Source organism: Mytilus galloprovincialis, chromosome 14 (assembly GCF_965363235.1).
Source record: "Mytilus galloprovincialis chromosome 14, xbMytGall1.hap1.1, whole genome shotgun sequence".
In the NCBI taxonomy this organism is placed as follows: Eukaryota; Metazoa; Mollusca; class Bivalvia; order Mytilida; family Mytilidae; genus Mytilus; species Mytilus galloprovincialis.
In genome coordinates, this window is record NC_134851.1 from 2,121,619 (window position 1) to 2,137,861 (window position 16,243).

At 30.4% G+C, this 16,243-nt stretch overlaps 1 long non-coding RNA gene across 1 annotated transcript; it reads left to right on the top strand.

Moving 5' to 3' along the window:
• The first annotated feature begins 12,709 nt into the window (after nt 1–12,709).
• On the top strand, nt 12,710–15,501 carry LOC143059242 (uncharacterized). The gene is made up of 3 exons (XR_012973446.1): nt 12,710–12,943; nt 14,040–14,107; nt 14,543–15,501. It is a non-coding gene; the product is annotated as an uncharacterized LOC143059242 (long non-coding RNA).
• Nucleotides 15,502–16,243: the final 742 nt, after the last annotated feature.

A 16,243-nucleotide genomic window follows, 5' to 3' on the forward strand; every position in this document is an offset into this window, starting at 1 on the left:
CAAGAAATAGATTATCTTCGCTGTATTTATCAACACTATAAAGTTTTACTGTCCCTATGGTATCTTTTTCCCTCTTTTGTATGTTGTGCTTTTAGTGCCTTCAAGCGTTACTGGTGAATCTTTTGTAGACGAACGTCGTGTCATCCGTTCAAAAGTTTCATCCTTGTATATATACACTTGTTTATAAACGTTAAAAATCAAAAAACAAAAAGTTTGTTTTAAACATTAAAAATTGAAATAAAAACATCACCAAACGTTTTGTTTATAATTTATTTAAACGGTTTGTGTCAAAGTTTCGACCCATTTTAAAATAAACCTTTCAAAATGAAGAAAAACGTATATGTTACATAACTTTATACTCCTAAGCAACTCATGGAAAACAATGCGTGTGTTTTGCTGCTGAGTATATTTTGAATAAACAACTTCCGTTTTTACCTTGTTTTAAATAATAAGTGTTACAGTTATTATACATGTCTTACTACAAGTAGATTAGGATATTAATTATTTATATATTTTAAAGAGTCCGTGTACAAATTAGAAACAAAAAAGCATCCTTCCACTTTAAATTTGGTTTCTAATATATTTATACTTTTTGATAAAGACATTTAGACGTTAATATAGAAAATTCGGAAATATGTGAAAACAAGTCCATCAATACAAGACAAATTTAACTAAATGTATCTAGCATTATGTAAGGAATTGCATCTAACATTTCTTCTATATTTTAGAAATTAACCAATTAAAATTAAATTAAGAATGAAAATGGGGAATATGTCAAAGAGACAACAACCCGACACAGGAGTAGACAACAGCTGGTTAATCTTTAGTGAATTTAAAGAAAATGAACTCAAATAGAATTTGGGATGCATGGTTTACCTACAGTCCTGTATGAAAAATAAATGTATAATATATGAAAGTGTATAAATTTAATTACAAGAACTTGCATTTACCCTTCGCAGACAGTCATGCAACTCATATATCCGTGATGAATATTGTTGTTGCAGTGTTGTTGTCCTTTCGAGATTTAAAAAGTAAGCTGTATTACCTTGATGTGCTTTCATTTGATCATAGCATAGCAAACATACAAGCAAGAGAAACAAAAATACATTAAAAATAATGTGTTCTATCCTAAAAATGTGCTCAATATTCCATATTCACATAAACAGTAGTGTGTAACAGATTTGATGCCTTGGTGACAAATACAAAAATAAACAATGTCGTGCCCTTAGTCATAAAACATCTAATTTAACCAGGGAACAATTTGAAATTTCATATAATTTCTAGATCTTAACCCCTCCTTTAAACGTGGACCAAAGTACTAGCAAAATACATATTTCTCAGAAATCAACAGTTTAATAGATAATAAAAATAAAAGTGAACTAAAATTACATCATAGTTTTTTTTCAATTCCTTTGTATATTAAATGTGTTCAAACATTTCCGATGATAGTCAGGTGTTCATGCTGTAATAGATATTCAAAATATCAGTCAAATATAAGAACATCAATAAACAGATATCTGAATAAAACCACATAATGTGGGTATTGCATGTGAAACATTTATCAGCTTTATAACTAACCACATGTAACAAGGGACCATAGTTCTTAAATTGAATGAGACTGTTGATCAGATTACGGTATTGTAATTCCCATAAACAATGTGAAATGCATAGAACTTTAAAAGCGATTTGATTGCTGACATGTTTAACATGTTTAAATTCTGTTTCATTACATCGATATTAAATCTATACAGCAACACTTTCTGTATTACACCAGAATGTATATATACGATTCCAAGGGGAAATACATATAAACTAACGGGGAAATACATATAAACTAACATTTAAAATAAAACATTTCCATCTTAGGACTAAATTGCATAAGACAATTTAATATCTGCAAAAATTAACAGAAACAGCAGCAGATATCTTGCTTATAATACACAATGATGCTGTTATTGGAAACGCACCAATAACTAGTAGCTTGACAATTATTAACAAGGGAGAATATTTCTCAAAAATCATGAACAATATGATAAGGTACTGGCTCTTCAATTCCCAAATACAATGTAACATGTAGAGGACATTAAAGCGAGTTGATTGAAGATGTTATTTGTTTGTGTCATAACAACGGTATTTTTCTAGGGTCTGGATGGAGCTATAAATACAGATAGTCTGGATGGAGCTATAAATACAGAGTCTGGATGGAGCTATAAATACAGATAGTCTGGATGGAGCTATAAATACAGATAGTCTGGATGGAGCTATAAATACAGATAGTCTGGATGGAGCTATAAATACAGATAGTCTGGATGGAGCTATAAATACAGATAGTCTGGATGGAGCTATAAATACAGATAGTCTGGATGGGGCTATAAATACAGAATAATGCACAAAAAAGCAAAATAAAAGGTAACAAGTATTAGGAAAAGCAAAACAAATTAGGCTAAATAAAAATAGTAATAGAGAATAAAAGGGTGATGAAATATAGATGATACAGACTAAGAACCAAACCAAACAACAAACAGAGAAAAAATAATTAAAACGTTACAGAAACTAAATAATTAAAATATAGGAGAGCCCTGGTTTAGTGTTTAAGGCATCAGACTACTTACCACAAAGGTCCCTGGTTCGATCTCTGTTCCGCGGAAAACATTTCAGAGACTGAATTATCGGCTCTCCCTTGACTCTATTTGCAAGTAAGTCTTGAGAAACGATGGTAGTCCGTCGGAAGGGGGTTATAATCGGCTGACCTGCTGTGTTAATACAGAGCCATATCACTGACACGTAAAAGACACCCTTGTAGATTTTAAAAAGAGTAGGCTAAATCAGCTACAAGGCAGCACTCGCACCCGCAACGTTAACTGTATTACAAATAAAATTCTGGTAAACTTGTCGATCCTTTAAATAAACTTATTCTCAAAGGTTACCAATTCAACACTATATTATTGAATATTGTTTTCAGTGGTGTAAATATTGATTTTGTTATCAGTAAACTTAAATCTATCGGCATACTACATGTCTGTTATATATTTATACACATTCATGAATCTACAATTATGTCGATACCTGTATTTTGGAATTGCACAGGGTAATGTTTTTCTCTAACTGTTAATGACGACTTTAAACGAAATCCATCGGATGTTGAATGTGAACGGATTGATAATTTAGTCTTAGATGCTTGATTTTTTATTAGTTGTTTGAGACTTTGAACTAGCTGTCAGTTAACTGCGAGTATTCTCAGGTACGTAAATAGTGTCTTTTTGTTGTTGGGATGTACAAGTACACGTCCAGTTTTTATCCATCTGATGAGTTTAGCCTTTTTCAACTGATTTTTATAGTTCGTTTTTATGTTGTACTGTTATACCACTGTTCTAGGTTAGGGGAGGAATGGGATCCCGCTGATATGTTACAGTAGTTGTCGTTTGTTTATATGATTTATACGTGTTTCTCGTTTTTTTTAAAATTTTATATAGATTAGACTGTTGGTTTTCCCGTTTGAATGGTTTTACACTAGTAATTTTGGGGCCCTTTATAGCTTGTTGTTCGGTGTAAGCCACGGCTCCGTGTTGAAGGCCTTACATTGACCTATAATGGTTTACTTTTTTTAATTGTTATTTGGATGTAAAGTTGTCTCATTTACAATCATACCACATCTTCCTATATCTATTAACCCCGCCACATTCAATATGTTAGTGCCTATCCAAAGTCAGGAGCCTGTAATGCAGTGGTTTGTTTCTGTGTTGCATATTTGTTTTTCTTTTTTTATAAATTGAAATTAGGCCGTTAGTTTTCTCGTTTGAATGGTTTTACATTGTCATTTATGTCGGTATGGGCTTTGCTCATTAATGAAGGTCGTACGGTGACCCATAGTTGTCCACGTCTGTGTCATTTTGGTTTCATGTGAATATAGAGAGTTGTCTCATTGGCAATTATACCTTATCTTCCTTTTTCTGTTTAGATCAATAATGTTCTTTGGAAAACAAGAAATGTATGTATTTTTCAGACCGGTGCTTATTTCGTTTAAGATTAAATATAAAGTATATCCTAGGCCTTACTTTTACAAAAAAACTTACAGGTTAGTCACTGTAAATATGAAAACAGGAAAATATAGAAATATTGCCAATGAGACAACTCTCTATCTGCGACCATCGTCATAATCTTAGATTTCCCTACGTATTCATAATAATGTACGTCAACATTTACTGAGGTATTTTATGAAGATAAGACTGACTTCTATATATATGTTTATTTTACATGCATTTAGTAACATCAATAATGAATAGCTGAAACTGTCCATCCGCCCGGCGGTGTACGCATTTATAAGTTCGACGACCGCTAATGAACATAACTCAAATGCCACAAAATGCATGTGCACAACTTAAAATATAGCAAAACTAATATCATATTCTTATTGTCAAGGGAAATACATTCGATAAATCTAAGTATTATTATGATATATTTTAAAGAATAAAAAAATGTACTTCATCGATCAAGCTATATGTGTTTATTTTAAAATAAAATGTGAAAATATGAAAACAGCATTCTAAAATCATAAATAATAAAACTCTTATACATTATACATTTCTCTTGTACAAAAAGCCATATAGTTTTAACGCCGAAAATATTGAATGAATAATGCGAATTTTATCAATATTGTAAAGATAACTTTGACACTTTAAAATTATTCTAATTTCTTATTTAGTGTGGCAATAAAAATTTGTTTTTCCTCACTAGATGGTAAAATCTGATGGATTATTTTTTTTTCATAAATAATGACTTTCATTATTTGCATTTGAAATGTTTTGTTCGAGCCGACTTGAAAAATTGCATTATTTGATTTCATATTAAGGTCTTTTCACTTTTCTGATTATTTCCATTTTTCCGCCAACTTTTGAAATTTTTGGTTTTGCAATATGCCGCTTAGATATTTCTTATATTGTATCGTACAGTTTATGCGTTTTTGAATTTCACCCTGCTAAGACGAACAATTCAACTGTAAGAGTTATCTACTTATTCACTATTGATCAAATATGTGAATCTCTTTCGTAACAAAAAGAGATATTGACAAAATCTTTATAACAAATTTTTCGTTACATTCTCAGGAATTGTTGGCTAGTTTGGATCGAAGTGATTCGATGAAATTTTATAGGAGTTATCTACCTTTACGAAATAAATTTGTTGGTATATTTTTTTAACTTATAAAACTTTAACCATATAACCCTAACTTAGAAAATGAGGTCAAAGGTCAAAGGTCAAGGTCAAGTTATACATTTTGACTTTTGCTTATGTTTGCATTTTCTCAAACACTTTTTAAGGTATATATATATATATATACATATATACAAGTCTAAATTAAAAACTACGTTCAAACCTATGATTGCGTTGGATAAAAACCGCAATTTTTATACATGTGAATGTTAAACAAATTTCGTTGTAGAAGGGTCTAAATACAGCACAAACAACATTTTCTAAAAGACCAAAAAAGTGAAAAAGTATATTTATGTTATATTTGTTATATTTGTTATTCTCATTGGATTTTGTCTAATGCTTAGTCCGTTTCTGTGTGTATTACATTTTAATGTTGTTTCGTTGTTCTCATCTTATATTTAATGCGTTTCCCTCAGTTTTGGTTTGTTATCCCGATTTTGTTTTTGTCCATAGATTTACGAGTTTTGAACTGCGGTATACTATTGTTGCCTTTATTACACAAAACGCATTTGACTAACAGGTCGAACAACTGATGTACTTTAACCCTGTTGACTGTCATTGGCGATTGCCAAATAAAATTGATCACAAGATGTAACAAAATGGATCTTAATATTAATTTAATACTATATAATATATATATACAAAAAAGGATTATTTTCAAGCGGTGAACAGAATTATATATTAAAAATTAAATACACAAAAAGAGTTTTAAAAGCAGCATTGTCTAGCGCTTTTATCGATCTTAAGACTTTTCAAGACTATGAACGTCGTTATGGGGAACACATAAGTATTATGACGTAACGTCAGTGTTCGTAATTTATTAGTAGTATGACACACATATATATATATATATATATATATATATATATATATATATATATATATATATATATATATATATACATAAAAAAACAAGTGGAAAATGTTTGCTTTATTGTAATGAATATATGTTACATTTGGTCTGAAAAAAATCCAATGCCATCTTAGAGGAGTTACTGTCCCTGAAATGTTTAATTATAAGGTTGATTTATCATTACGTCAACTTGGTATATTATATAGATATAGGAAGATGTGGTGTGAGTGCCAAGGAGACAATTCGCCATCCAAATAACAATTTTAAAAAAGTACATTTATTAATACACTATAAACGAATAAATTTGATCTGCGATATCTGAATGCAAATGCACAGTTAATAAAATATTAGGGACAGACATTCAAGGCCAAAAAGTAAACAAACTGGTCCAAACAAAGCAATCGCAAGTCACCACTGCAAAATATTTAACCCTTCGAAAATGTTCACTTAAGAAAAAAAAATCGGTTTTCAAAAAATACCGGTAAATCTTAAGTTTATACAAATGTAGTAAGAAGAATTGAAACTTTGAATATATTCCAAATAATCAAAGCTGTTATATAGACAAGATCCATATATATATAAAATAACAAAAAAAAAACCCATTATAAACAGTATCAACAGGTCGAATTAACAAGAAAATAAGATTTGAGAGTACTCACAGCTACTGACAGCTAGTTAAAAGACAAAAACAATCAATAATAAAAAAAATCATGCATCAGAGACTAAAATCAACTAAAACACATCCCAGGGATTTAGTATTTTAACGTCCTGAACAGTCAGAGAAGACATGACTTGTGTAATGCCAAAATAAATGTATCGACAGGTAGTAGGATAGTGAGGAACGACTTCTATAGAGATAAAAATTAACGTGTCTGTGTCTCTATACATCCCGCCTCAAAAGAAGATACAATTTAGTTATGTTTTAATTTGCTAATGACAAAATCGACATTAGTGCCAATGTGAACTATATTCAGAAATCTAATTACAATATTGGTACGATAAAGCCATATGACCTTCAACAAAAGGTTGGGTGACATATGACCTTGAAAAAAGACAACGGAAGTGACATTGAGAAACCCGAAAATAATCAATTTTGCACTTTTTTCATGAAAAAATACTCAAATTTCATATATTTTGTTATTTGAATTCATAAACGTATCACTCAAGACAAGAAATGACTTTTGATCTATCGGAAGTGGCCAATTTTCCCCTGATTTTAACATGTTTAAGGCAAAAATATATAAAAACTATGTATATTTTTAAATCAGTGTAAAAGAAGCTATCATATGAAACCGTAAGACACATTTAATTCACAATAAGCAGCAAATTATCTCCTTTATTTCACTCAAAAGAATATCGAAACCACTTGTGTACCGCATCATAATAAAGTAACTAGCATCTTTTCAAAATCTCTTTGCTGTGTAAGAGAACAATTGGTTTTTAATTATTTTCAAAATTGTTCAAACTGACTAGGGGAAACAATGCACATTTCAATAAACAATAACTGTTATGTGTACGAAATATTGTCTTTGTGCCGAAAACAGAAATGAAGAATTTTAAAGCAAATTCAGATTTTCGAACTTCTCGACACTTTTAGATGTATCAAAAATTTACACTGTTTTGTATGATAAATGTCTAAGACTTATTAACTTATTACAAACCCTTTTTACTGTGAATAAGGCAACAGGTGAAATCTATATAAGATGTGTGATGACAGAGAAATTGGTCAACTCTAAAGTATCTAAAATATGCACAAAAGAGTTAAATCTTAGTTTTGTGTGAAATATTGTTGCTCAATCTTATTATTTTTTGTAATGCGTTTGAAGGTTAGTTTAATTAAAGTGGATTTGGAAACAAGTTTTGCAGAAAGAAAAAAAAAATGTGTTTCCATTTTTTAACTGCAGCCAAGAAACTAAATCGTCACGGTAAGAATATCGAAAACAAACTAAATGAATATTGCTGCAGTTCTACAAGTGGCAGATTCAGTTAGTGTAGAAGGCTTTTAGTATCTTACATTTACCAATGAATACGTTCAAGGACAGATGAATCCTGCCAGACACCAAGAAAACATGTGCAATCATTCCACACGTCTAACCAGTATTGTATCATATGTCTCTGATCAATTATAGATGACATATTTAGTTTAAACATATTTATTTATAGTGGATTGGGAAACAAGTTTTGCAACTTATATTAATCCCTTTCTACTTTGCGGGTGCGAGTCCTGCCTTGTAGCGGCATTAGCCTGCTCTTTTTTTCGAAATCTACAAGGGTGTCTTTAACGTGCAAGCGATATGGCTTTCTTTTAACACGGGTCAGCCATTTATCGTCCCCTTCCGACGGACTATCATCGTTTCCTCAAGACCATACTCGCAAATGGTGTCAAGGGAGCGCCGAAAAATTCAATCCCTGAAATTTTCATCACAGACGGGAATCGAACCAGGAACCTTTGTGTTAGTAGTCCGATGCACTAACCACTACACCACGGCGGCTCATAAGGTTGTTTAACTTTTCCTCGCCATATTTGTAAATCACGTGCTCTTTGTTTTAACATATCGATTGCAATGGTGGTATTCTTTCTTTTATCAAACAAATCTGACTTTGCCCCAATTGCCTTCTATAACGAAAAACACAGCTTCGATCAATGGATTTTTGTTGTCCTTGGTACCTTTTTCAGCTCAATATAAATCCACAAAATTAGTTTCCAGGATTGAAGGTTCGTTGTCTACATAATAAAAATCCTGTCATTCATATTGATTGGTAGGTTATGCTTAGGAATAATTATTACATTGTCAAAACTAAATACTTGTATACATCAACAATACATAAAGGCAACAGTAATATACTGGTTTTCGAAGGTCATAATTATATTGAGAGAAAACAAATCAGGTTTACTAACTTAAACCTAGAGATACACATTACTATAAGAAGACTGATTGATTGATTGTTGGTTGCTTTACGCCGCATGAGCACAAAAAGGCTATATCGCGGCGAGAGCTATAAGAAGAAAACAAACTACAGAACAACAGATATACATAGGTGCAAAAAAAAAGAAATACCAACATATAAACATATAAACAATCATTTGCAAATCTAAACTGAAAGATATGTGAAAGACAAATTATTTGATCTATATAAGTAATAAAAATATATCTTCCCTTGGATCAAATCATACATTTCGAATTTATAAAACGTTTTCTACATGGTGTCCTCTATTGCTATTATATTAAAGTTGTTAAGGCTTTTGTCTTTGTCTCCAACAATAACTCTTATTCTGTACAATTCCTAAGAAATAAAATAACGGGGGTGATCTCTGTTGTCATTCGTGATTAAAATAAAGCAAATGCTATTGATTTCCTTTAATCTTAAAAGTTTGGCATAATTACTTTGTATAATACGTCTATTTCTACACCTATTCTTATTTATCGCATACTATCAATCGTTTTTGTTGGTTTCTATTTGCTTAGTATTAAGCTTTCTATATTGTGTGTTCTGTTATTCGCCATGCCATTGTTCTTTTGTTCTTGCCTAAGAATATGAAAATATCCATTTGATAAATTTGGCCTCTATTTCATCTTTAGCATTAACAACCTGATTTTATTTAAGCTTAAATGATAGTAAAAAGCAATGCCATTAAACGACAGACGAAGTTACAAACATGTTATTTAGTATCTAAAGAGTTATTGTTATTGCCTTGATTGAAGAGGCCAAATTTTGGATTCCTGGCTTGAAAATCATTATCTGTTATGAATCATTTCAATTTAGAAATTCAAAGGCGTCAACGTTGACATACTGGTTTATAAATCGACTTTTGATTAAATTCTGTACACGCATTGTAAAATCTGTGACAACACAAATGAAATAAAAATTAGTAGTGTTGCAGCATATTCGCGGTAATTAAAACTGAGAGGTGGCTTTTCAAACTGATATATACGTATACAAACAAAATGCGTCAAAATTGTCGTGTGGGCTTCGTTTATTGTTTAAATACATTCGGTTCTTTATTTTCTATTCTTGAATTTCTTGCATCTTTTTTTTCAGGTCAGGCTTTTTTATAGTTTTCTTTCTGGTGTAAATTTTATTCATTGTTGAAAGTCATACTGGTGAACTTTAAAATCTTGTCGCAGTGGCAATAATACCATTTTATTTTATTTCATTGCATAACTGATAATTTCACATGTGTGTAGATATTACACTCAGCTAACGTCATATAAAAAAAGGCGTTATCAAGACGTCGATAACGTCGAATCAAAACTATTTGTGAATGCGTAGAAAACTATATAGTTCCTTACATTTTCTACTTTAATTTCACAAAAAAAAAACACATTTGCCAAATATGTAAATGCAATAAAAAGAATCACTAATCAAATGATTCAAATATAAAAAAAATAGTCAACTCATGACAGAACAACACTGAAAATTGTGTTGTTTGTTCACTCGTTGGATATTTTTTTCTTCGATTTATTATACTATTTGTTTTGGTTTTGATCCAAACTGATATTTGCTTTAACCATATGAAAGTAAGTGAATACACGAACTGTGAAAATGCAGACTTATATTATGAAGAGTTGAGTCACTGAAGACTAAAATAATGTGTGCTTGTGTTTCGCTACTGGGTTGATATTGGACCGTAACTACATGTAGGTAACAATCGATTCTAACAAAATATCTGTTTTCCAAATCATGTTGTTTGATTGCTTTCTCATACATGGAAACAACCACTATCTTCCAACTTAAGATAATATAATTATGTCGTATTAAAGACTAATTTTATGTGTGTATACACTCTAATCTTTTCCGATGTCAACTACTGGATACTATTCGTTGTGAAATAAATACAGGACTCTTACTTTAATAGCTTATCGAGCTCTTTTGACGTAAGTATCAATGAAACATCTATCTTTCCATGAATGAGGATTTAAGAACACGTGAATGTAATTGCTTATGTTATCAATAAACAATAAATATATTACTGTGTTAATGTAAAAAAAGATGGCAAAGACGGTAAGTATGGTAAAAGGAGGGACGAAAGATACAAAAGGGACAGTCAAACTCATAAATCTAAATCAAACTGAAAACGTCATGGCTAAAAATGAAAAAGACAAACAAACAACAGCAAACATGACACAACATAGAAAACTAAAGAATAAACAACACGAACCCCATCAAAAAACTAGGGGTGATATCAGGTGCTCCGGAAGGGGTAAGCAGATCCTGCTCCACATGTGGCACCCGTCGTGTTGCTTATGTGATAACAAAGCCAGTAAATAGCGTCACATCAATGCGTTTAAACATATTGTGTTAATCTTGCTGGGCAGGTAATTGATGTCACTAAAGTATATGCTATGTTTTTCATAAACTACTTTAAGTGAAAAACGAGATAAAGTCAATTGTCTTATTACTCAAGATAATTGAAAGGTTAGCCTGCAATTTGTCAAAATAATAATACTGAATGTTATTTGACGGCTTGAAACTTTATACTATATAGCTTGCGTTAAATGCTTTAGAGAGTTAAGTTTTGTTTTTCTAATATTTTTGGAGTAAAACACCAGAGAAACCGAATTGTCTTATTATTTATGATAGTACGACGACTAGTTGCAATTTGTCAATGTATTAACAGTGATTACAATTTCACGGCTAACCGCGTCATACTATATTTGTTTCAATTTTCTCATTAGACGGACAAAGTATGTCATAACATTGTAATATTTTCCTTATGACTTATTTAAGGTGGAATGCTACATGAAGTCATTTTTTTAAGTAATTAGTCCACATTAATATATAGAATTAATGTTATATTTATATAGAACAACCAAACTAAAAAAATCAATTATCTATGAAATATTTAGAAAAAACACGCTTTAAGTTATTTATGGCAACAAAATTCACGATTTAGTAATTCATTAGTCATTCATTCACTGAGGTGAAAATATAACAAAAAAATGTCAAACACACTCTATTCTAAGACAAGACATACGATTGTCCATACCATTTTTACTGTTCATATAAAAAAGAAGATGTGGTATGATTGCCAATGAGACAACTGTCCACTAGAAACCAAAATGACACAGAAATTAACAACGATAGGTCACCATATGGCCTTCAACAATAAGCAAAGCCCATACCGCATAATCAGCTATAACAGGCCCCGATAAGACAATGTAAAACAATTCAAACGAGAAAACTAACGGCCTTATTTATATAAAAAAATGAACGAAAAACAAATAGGTAACACATAAACAAACGAAAATCACTGAATTAAAGGCTCCTGACTTTGTACAGGCACATACATAAATAATTTCCCTAACCTTGGACAGTGGTATAACAGTACAACATAAGAACGAACTATAAAAATCAGTTAAAAAACGTTAACTCATCAGATGGACAAAAACACAAGTGGTCTTCGCTGGGTACTTATACATCCCGACATAGAAAGACACAATGAACAGATCTGAGAGTACTCGCAGTTATCTGAAAGCTACGCTGGTAGGTTAATGCGGTTTCAAATCATTTTTGACGATTTTTTGTGATTGCATCGAAATCTCATCTATTACGTCATTTTCGAAACTATACAAATTTTGATTGGCTAAATCGGACGTTGGGAGAATTTGCTATGGAGTTGTGATTTTTTGGCTACAAAGATTTATCAACTTGTTGTTTTTCGACAACATCATTGCGACATTAACAATATCTTCAAACATGACCGTTGTTCCCTTGAACACTTACAGTTTTGAGTAAGAAAATCGCCAAAAACTAAGATTCATCAACGTCAATGTTTAGCTTGTCACGTCACACTCATTATCATCAGCTGTTGAGCACCTTGTCAAAGAAGTCGGCACATGGAAATCACAATGGAAAGGTGGATTTTGCATACATTTTGAGGTAAATACGTTGTAAATTGTAACTCTTTATCATCGGTACCCGTTTCTTCTTATTGAATTTGAATTTCTATAACCGACGACGAAAACCTTTGACCTATAAATCAATCAATGGAACAATAAAGTTGGCTAAACTTAAACAATGCTCGGAGAAAGATTGTTTTAATATTAGTTATAGTAGACTTGATTTTTTCCAAGCCAACTGTTACATAATAATTACCCCTCCCCCCATTTAATTCCCCCTTGGTTTAGCGTATGCAATAAATTAAAACTATTCATTTATGTATACATAGCTCCTTAACTTTGGTAGTAAGGTGTGCACCCCCTATATTATCATAAAAATAAAATTGAGAATGGAAATGTATACCAAGTCTACCTCTCCTTAGGCTTAATCAATTTTTTTTATACTTTTATACACCACCCACACAAATGAGCAGTGTTGGTGTTTTTACATGTTAAACAAAGAATGACATTGTTTTTTTTTAATTGACTTAATTTGTGATTTAAGCATGAATTTTATAAATATAAAACTTGGATTTGTTTCACAAATAGTATTTATATATCCATTGTCATTTCTAAGTTTATGAGAAAATACCAGTCACACAAAGACAAAGAATTTATAAATGCATGTACAAACAAATAAAATGTACTATTAAGTCATATATTTCAGTTAACAGGCTACTGAGATTTTACAAAATGAGAGAATTTGCTCATCCCAGTTAATATATTATCCAATTTAATTTTTAGTTAAAGATATGAAAATTTTAAATTGATCACCACTTTCATTCAATTGACATTTTTAAGACTATTTATTACTTGTACTTGTAGGATTTGCTTGATAAATATTAAAATGGTATAATACAAATAAGTGACTTTAAAATTTGTCAATCTACATTGATGTAAATATTTCAACATCATACAGATTAAATACCTAACAGTCTTTTAAATATTTGCCACTGGACGTTAAGCAACCAACAATCAATCTTTTTTTTAAATATCTCCTTTATTGCCTATATTTCCTACATGTTTTAAAAAAAACTTTTGGTGTGTTTATTGCTTTTAAAGTTTTGATTATGCAATTTTATATTTGTCCTTTGCAGAATTTGTATTCACTGTTTTTTTTTACTGCTTCCAAGTGACTTGACATGTAGGAAGTCTGCATTATCATGTAAGCATTCAAATATTATATTATTGTAATTGACACTTATTTTATAGTCACACGAAGTGATATGAAAGCTATTTAAAGATTAATTGCTTATGAGTTTAGATTAATAATCTGTCTATTATATTTATGTGTTAAGAAAGTAAACAAACATGGCAATTATTTTATTACAAACATGTAAGTTTACTATTTGTTTTACCAACCACTGCTGATACTAAGGGCTTAGGCTATTAAGCTTACTAAAATTTGATTATATTGAAGTTCTCTTTTTGTATCAGAATAAGAATAAGATAATTTTTATGTTCAAAATATTAATAACAGGGCACATTAAGAGCATATTAATCAAGTGCAATGATTGAAGTAATAGATATTATGCATATATATAGCAATGGGGCTTATAAATTAATTATATTGTGTATAATAATATCCTTTTTTTTGCAGAATTTTAAGATGAATGAGAAACAATGGCCACTTCCAATACAATAGCACATTTGATAAAATGAATAAGACTCAAGGACTGCACTTGTCATTCAAAGGAAGATCAACAAATGAAACCCAAACAAGGATATTATTTTCATATTATCAGGTTCCTGTACATTGAGATATAAAGAGAAAATTCATTTTCCTGAAAAGGCAACTCTTTACTTATACATATATATGTGTGACAAAATGAATGGAATCAAGACTGTTTTAACTGTGCTAAAAGGAATACAAATTAGAACAATGTAGAAGTTAATTGACTGTATTAAAAATAAGTGAGAAAAAAAAATTGCTGCTGTATTAAAAAGCAGGTTCAACAAAAAGAAATATGTTGAAATGAATGAATAACTAACTGCAATGATTCTGGAACATGTGTTAATTCATGATCAACAAAGGAAAAATTTATAAGAAAGTGGAGAACATATAGTATGTGATATTGTGTCCTAATTAATATGATCACTGAGGAGAGGATGTTTCACTGAACTTTTACTTCATAAATGTGTCACTGTGTACAAATTGTGATTTCATTCGGCGGATAAAGTATATTTAGCTGTGCTCCATGGAATATTTAAATCAAAATTATTAATATTGTTTATTAATAATAATGTGAAACAAAAGCAAAAGTGTTAGGAATGATGAAATGTTTTCACATACAAATTAGCAAATAGATTCATCTATAGGATCACCCATTCCCTAATTTCTATGATTGTGAAACATGTTTTATAACAAAAAACAAAAAATTCTATGTTATTTGGTTATGATGGTAAGTTGTGACACATTGAAAAACATACCACATGAAGTAAAATAAGTCATGTTGGCTGCATTTAATACACAATTTCAAATCAATCAATCAATGAATGTATATTTTAGATTACTTGGGTTAAATGAAACAACTTTGAGATTGACCCCCTGTAGGGTTTTCTGTTAGACACTGATCATATATTCCCTTACAAAAACATTCACTCCACCTTTTCAGAAAGTACCAAATAATGCTTATTGAAGAGCAATTATCAATATTAATTCAATTATCTAATTACATGAAGCTTAAAAAGATGATAAATATTACAACTTTAACTTTTCAACATGGTTTAAACTGATGTCTGTTAGTTTTATGCTGTTTATCATTAAAAATAAACACCTTATTGATGGTTAGCATTGCAATTGTAAAAGATAATATATTATTATATTGATATAAATAAAATAAAGATAATTAAAACAGTTGTCCAAGTTCATGATTTTTCTAATTTATACAGATTTAGGCCTCAGATACATAAATTGGGGTCTGAACTGAGGGGGGGGGGGGGGGGGGCAATTAGTTCTTAAGAGAATTTTTATCTATTATTTTTAATCAAATAGCATCTTTTCTTTACCCTGCAAAATTATATATTCTTTAAAAAAACTTTACACCCTATATATACCTATATTTCTTTTTCCTGTACCTTAAAAAGAAGGCACAGATTACAGCTATTTTCCTATTGCATGTAGAGCAAGACTTTGGTTACCTTGCTTGCTTTGTTTGTATATTGTACAATGATAATTTAAATAACATCCAATTGAATTTAACTATAATATTTACAGGTTTAAGTTTGCCTATATTTATTGTTTGAAGATGACAATCTTAAGTGCTTTAAGCTTGGGTAAATGTTTATACAAACAAAACAA